General features: G+C 41.2%; 1 long non-coding RNA gene across 1 annotated transcript; it reads right to left on the minus strand.

Annotated features, from left to right (window-relative positions):
- Window positions 1-4,100: 4,100 nt before the first annotated feature.
- On the minus strand, window positions 4,101-5,274 carry LOC148390391 (uncharacterized). The gene is made up of 2 exons (XR_015861369.1): window positions 5,009-5,274; window positions 4,101-4,389 (listed from the first exon to the last, which is right to left on the minus strand). It is a non-coding gene; the product is annotated as an uncharacterized LOC148390391 (long non-coding RNA).
- Window positions 5,275-6,446: the final 1,172 nt, after the last annotated feature.

The raw sequence follows: 6,446 nt of genomic DNA on the forward strand, positions 1-6,446 counted from the left end.
TTCAAACTGAAGAATGGGTAATTGTTCAGGGTTTGCCCTCTTCGCTGCAGAGCGAGCTCCTCACGTTTGCGACATCCAACAACTCAACCAGCCGTGGCTTTCCATTTCACCGGCAGATTTTTTTGTCAGATGCGGTCTGCTGAATTTTCTGCTGCGCTAACAAATTGCTTGTGTAGCTTTTTTGAACAAAGGGCCAACATGGAAGCGTGACAGCTTGACATATTCAGACTTTATGTTTCACTGTGTTACCATCGTTGCTGAGCAAATTAACACATTTTTTGTCATTTATTTTTCAGATTGGGATTTTTTTCTCTCCTCGGTATATAGTCTTCGGTGTTTAACGCAGATTGGCGGGGAAGCAGTTTTACGTAAATACAGTTGACTTCAAATACAAAGATCTGTGTACACCTTGAATTGAATTATGACATTCTAAGTTGAAGACATAAATCAACGCAGGTTTCTAAGCACCAATTATTTTGTCTTGCTCAGCAAATGAAGGAAATATTTGAAATAGCTAAAGGTTCACTTGTTTTTATGTGACTTTGCCTCTCCCTATGCATAACTACTTTTGTCAGTCTCTGTCACTGTTCTGACAAGTCACAATCGGAAACCAGTTTGTCTCGTTTACAAAATTTGACCTGCGTCCACGTTACCCCATTCGCTGCGTGTTACAACTTCATCGTATAATACCAGTAATGTCTAACGTAACACCAAAACCATGCGCTTCCTTTAGAGAGATTACATTAAATCCGTAGACAGAGCAAAAAAGGAGTTGTGAAAAATAAACCGCGTCGTACTGCTCAAGTTCTGTGAGATTTACAGGATGTCGGCTCATCTCTGCTAAGGCAAGTGGTTTGGATTAAGGGTCAAAATGAAAAATCTTGAAAGAAAACTGCCACTGTGCTGTCACAGCAAGTTCAATGATTTGCTATACCACCTTCTAGTGAAACCGTGCTGGTTTTATCAATCTATATTGAAAACTGCTGGAGGGGAAAACGATAGTGTGTCACAGAGAGTGACAGCTGTGGATGGGCCAGTAAAGAGGCGCTGACAGGATGATGAGTTAAGGGCACGCATCAGCGAGAGATATGATCAAGCCTAGATATGGGGGGATATTTATTAGATATGTATGCACAGGACCAGAGGCAAAACATAACATTATTACTGTAACATTTACACTATTATTCTTCATGGACAAAAGTGTTTTGCTGCAAGAAGGGTTTTGCTTCATATAATAAATTGGAGGCTTTTAACGGAAAGACAAAATACTTGATGGCTTTCTTTCTATGTTGATTGTGGATTGTGTTGAGCCAAAATCTTTCAATTAGCCACGTCATTTCTTTTAAGTTTAATGGCATGTTACTAAGTTTTATTCATTTGTGTTGTAGCACCCCCTATTGTTCATGAAGGGAAGTCATGGACGTGTGACAGTTCTCAAGTCAGTGATCTCATATTTGTGGTGGTCTCATCTGGAGGAAGTCACGACCCCCATCAGTGACACTGTTAAACGCTGGGTGGTCGGCCATACTCGCCGCTTGATGAAGCTGGACAGGTGATGGACCGGCAGAGGAAGGGGGAGGGAAGAGATAGCGTAAAAGATCTTATCACCAAAATCACAATGATATCATTGGAGTTTTTGGCACTTCACTCATGGAAAATGGAGGTGTGCATTTGGGGTAAAAAGTCAGAAATACTCACAAAAGCGGTCAGCAAAGTTTTATGCTTTTACAGATGCATACACTTGAATTTCAGGCCACGAATTTGTAAGTTAGAAGGTATTAACTCTCCTTAAAGCCCTGGAGAGGATTGCATGCCTCTTTTTTTTTTATCTCTCATGTGCAGATTAGAGGATGGTTTGCAAGGAAAACACTTTTAGGTCTTCTGGGTGAACAGCAGGTGACTGCTTGGTGTTACCAATTCTGCTATGATGACAAAACTAGCGTCGAAAAGTTGTCAATAAAGAGAGTTCTTCATGCAAAAGAGGATTTTTAACATCAGTTGCCGGCAGAACTGAGACTGACATCATTTTGAAGGGCACCGGTGTTATCGGATAGCTTTAGATGACTTATCTACATGCAGCATCAGCAGCAGAGCACACCTGGGAAGGAAGCAAGAGGTCGGCACTCGCGTGGAGGATGAGGGGTCACGTTCTGTCGTTCAATAAATATTTGATATTAGTTTTGTCACTGTTGCAGATTATTGTAGTGGTGGCAAAAAAACAAACAATGCGAGGAAAATGACTTGAGTAGGCAATGACAGATAATGAACGCACAACTCCAGATCGGACACTTAAATCCAAACTGACAAACACCCGGATGAGTCATGAGTGGCTCAGGGATCGGATTGACAAGCATGGATGGACAAAATATGGGTTCGGATTAGCTCTTTCTTTCTCACTAATTCTAATTCAGGCCTCCTGAAAATTCATTCATTCATGCTCATTTTGTTATGTCAACGAGAGCAATGAAGTTCAAGGTTGCTACTGGCCACATTACAACTTGCTTGGATGATATTTTTTTTTACTGACTGTGACACTATAGACCTCCACAGCATTCCTGTTAAGCTTGAGAGGATCTTGCAGCCCGACGAGGAAAGACTCGTCTTGTCCGTGCAATGGATTAGCCGCAGTGACAGGTCATTAAATACCTGGGAGCGTAGGCTAATCAGAATGTCAGCAGAGCCGCATGCCTTGGGAAATTATCGCCTCAGTTTTAACGTTCAAAGCTCATCTGTACTAATAGTATTGCCACCGCACTGGCATTTTTATGGCCACCTACAGCCTATTGCAAATGCAAACACTAAGACGTTATAGACATAATTCAGGGCTTGTAGGAATCTTACATCAAAGTGGTGTAAATTCCGCACACCATGACAGGAAATGCAAATCTTTAAACGTCCAAATGTGTTTACTTTAGCATGTAAGACTTATAGCGCCAAGACTTGTGGCATCATTACCTCCACCGGCGAGGTTATGTTCTAAACTGCCCTCGTTTGTCTTTCTGTCTGCCCCAGTGACAGATTAAGTGAAAAGAAATCCTAAGAGATCAAGAGCCCAAAAACCAAAATCTTTGTGAACAAGCTTTCTGTTTGCACTTCTTTCTTTCAACAAGAACATTGTAGTTTATATTTGGAAAGTAGCATCGATATAAATTTGAACTAACCAATGTAATTTATTAGTTGACATGAATTAATTCACATTCATTCATTATCAGAACCGCTTTATCTTCAAGAGGACCCTATCCCAGCTCTACTAAAACAATGCTATTGTCAACGGCAACTGAATTCTTCCTGACTTTGTATTGCTCTAAGACAGCTATATGTTATTTTCCTTTGCTGTATAAAGGTAACTCGTCCATGAAGCCCTCAGCAGTCCGTTGCTTTCATCCTAGAGGGACGAATGCTAGAACCCGTAATAAGCAATTAGGGAGCCACACAAATGCCAACTGTCATGCTCCTGTCTGGGCCTGAGGTTAGATGTGAAAATGCCCTGGCTTACTTTCTGCCAGTCTCACAACCAGCAACGTTTTTCAATTGAAATCTGAGAAGACCACAGCAGAAAAACCGCAAGGCAGTTCCTTCAATGTGGTCCGATAATGTATGCATCAACTATTACTACTGGTACCGTATTTTCCGCACTAAGACACACCTAAAAACCTCAAATTTTCTCAAAAGCCAACTGCGCCTGATAATCAGGTGCGACTTATATATGGACCAATATTGAGCCACTACAGCGGGCGTGTCCAAAGTCCGGCCCGCGGGCCAAATGTATATAGCTTATATATGGACAACGTTTTAAGATGGACCATTCATTGAAGGTGCGCCTTATAATCCGGTGTGCCTTATAGTGCGGAAAATACGGTATATATTTTTTTTTATTTAACCAGCTATAATACCAGTTTACCAGCTTTCAAGCTTGTCGTAATGAAAAAAAAAGCTGTATTTAATCACCTATATTCCTTTCATGATTTTGCAATTGTAACATCAGAGCACACTGCAGCAGAACAACTGTTCCTATTTGCCAGTCATTGGTATTGCATGCATCCTTCACACAGCCACTCATGGAAACGGAACACTTAAGAAATAGTCAGATAAAAAAAAAATGCTTATTCAAGTTTCCATTTATAAATCACTGATTGTTTTGTCTTACAATCGCGTCTCCGCACAAGTGGCACATGAGTCAAGTTCTACTCGACACATTTGAATTGGGCACCGTTTCATCAAATATGAAGCACAATACATTCATCAGCACGTTAGCTGCTCCATCTTTATTCATGGCATGTTTCTGTCGAGCCGCATTAGCCTCGGGAGGAAGGCAGCCTGCAGAGAGATGCTCAATGTGGCGCAGCTGCCGCTGCCGGCACGCTCCTCCACATCGTTCACAATTGTGCCCTGGAATGAACAGTGAAGATTTACCGAAGCGCAAAAAACATAGCCAGTGAACCAGGAAATGATGGCGCTTTTTTTGCCATCATATAATTCTTCCTAAATGGTCAGCGAGATGACAGTGACAGAGGAGAGCGGCTGGCCAACCATCTGTCTCACCACAAAGTGATGAATCCTGTGGGCTGTGAAAACACTTTAGGCCTAGCGTTGAGGTCCCGTGTTCATAAATGCTCTCGGGTGGCTAAATGACATTTCATCAGGTAAAAACGATTGATGCCTTTAACAGTTTCCAGTCTGCTGCTTTTGCGCGGTGTAAACGAGGGACAGTTTATTTCGTTCTCCAACTTTAATGTTGCTCAACAGGACTTGACACTCTGTAGTATTTCAGGCGCTGAATCGACAATAGTATTGAGACACCTGGCCTTTAGGTTAACATGCAATACCATTGATCTATTTTAGCGTTTGCTCATTTTCGGTACATTTAATTTTGTTTCAGGTTATGTTGTTTTTCCACATCTCATTTTTCATATCTCGTCATACTGGGTTATCATCTGTTCTATTCAGGCCCGTTTCTTATATCGACCAATGGCTCATCTTGACCGCTCATCAATTTCTTTGCATTTACCTGCTTTTCTGAAGTCTGAAGCTTTATGGGTCGCATTGTCAGGAATGACTGGAGCCAGGGCGACCAAATGCAGCTTGGACCAGGGTTTATTGGGAGTAAAGGTAGTTGAAAGGGAGGATGAGGGGACAAACCAACAAAACCGGCAAACTCACATAACTTCCTAACAAAACCAACAACAGGACTGACCGACAGACAGGATAACAGAAACGAAACTGACCGACACAGACGTGAGACAAAAAGACATCAACGATCCGACGGGAGTGACACGTAGACAGGACTTAAATACAAGACAGGTAACGAGAGGGAGGTGACTGTGATTAGTCCATTGATTGTGAGTTGACACAGGAAGGGAGGGGCGAGTACACAGACGGACAGAAACCATAACAACCTACATATCATAAATCAACCGCGGACGAGTCATGACACGCATAGCATTTGTCATCATGTTCCCATGTTTAGTTTCCTGTCTTGTCTTACTTAACTCAGTTTCTACAGCACTTAAACAACTGCAGCTGTAAAAAGCTGCCCACCGTAAAACATAATAATACGGACAGTTATATGAATAGCAATAAATCTGACATTTTAACAGTGAAAAGCTGCCATTGTGTTGTTCTGTGGCTTATGTCAAATCAAATATTACTCCCAAGTGTTGAGTTTGACTTCAGGCACAATGCAAGACTTCATTTTCAAATAAGCAAAGTGACACAATGCAACAGTGAAAGAGCTAGCCTTTAGGCATATTCATGTTCTCTTCTTGTGTCCAGATTTGCTTCTTTTCAAGCATTAATTTTCTCCTTCGGCTCACCAGGTGCCAGCAGCTGAGCAGCGAGAAAAAGGCAAATGGACCTGAAACTGAATATTTTGTTCCCCCCCCATGGCCTCGAGGATTTAAGTGTTTTTTTTTTTTTTTAGTGCTAATTTTGTATCTCAGTACAGGGTGCAGTCTTGGGACTTTTATGTCTCAAATGAACCTCGAGCAAATCCTTTTCTGGTGGTGACTTCATAAGAATATAGCAGGTGCTTGCATCTAATTACTGTTTGCATCTAATCAGCATGAGAAAACAAACTGATTAATGGCCACATGTTCATAAGTCTCGTGCTATTTCCTACATGTACCTACCTATATTTATTATCAAATATTGTGCCAGTTGCTCTACTTTGATTTGTTCACCCCAATTAGTGAGATAAATAATACCTGTACCTCAAATTTTGTTTGTTAATATGACTGATCTATGATGAATGTAACTAAATTATTCTTATAGATTTTTGTTCATGGATTTATTAGTCAATAAACAATTTAAAGTGAAATTATACTTTGATAATTGCCCAAATCAACCATTTGCAAGCGTCGGTTTGAGATCCCTCCGCGTAATTGACTTTCACTGTTAGCTGCTTCACTGTTGCTCTTTTGCGTCTCCTTCCGCTTGCTGCCTCATCA

This window comes from Syngnathus floridae, chromosome 11 (genome assembly GCF_059516105.1).
Source record: "Syngnathus floridae isolate MCC-2025c chromosome 11, RoL_Sflo_1.0, whole genome shotgun sequence".
NCBI lineage: Eukaryota > Metazoa > Chordata > Actinopteri > Syngnathiformes > Syngnathidae > Syngnathus > Syngnathus floridae.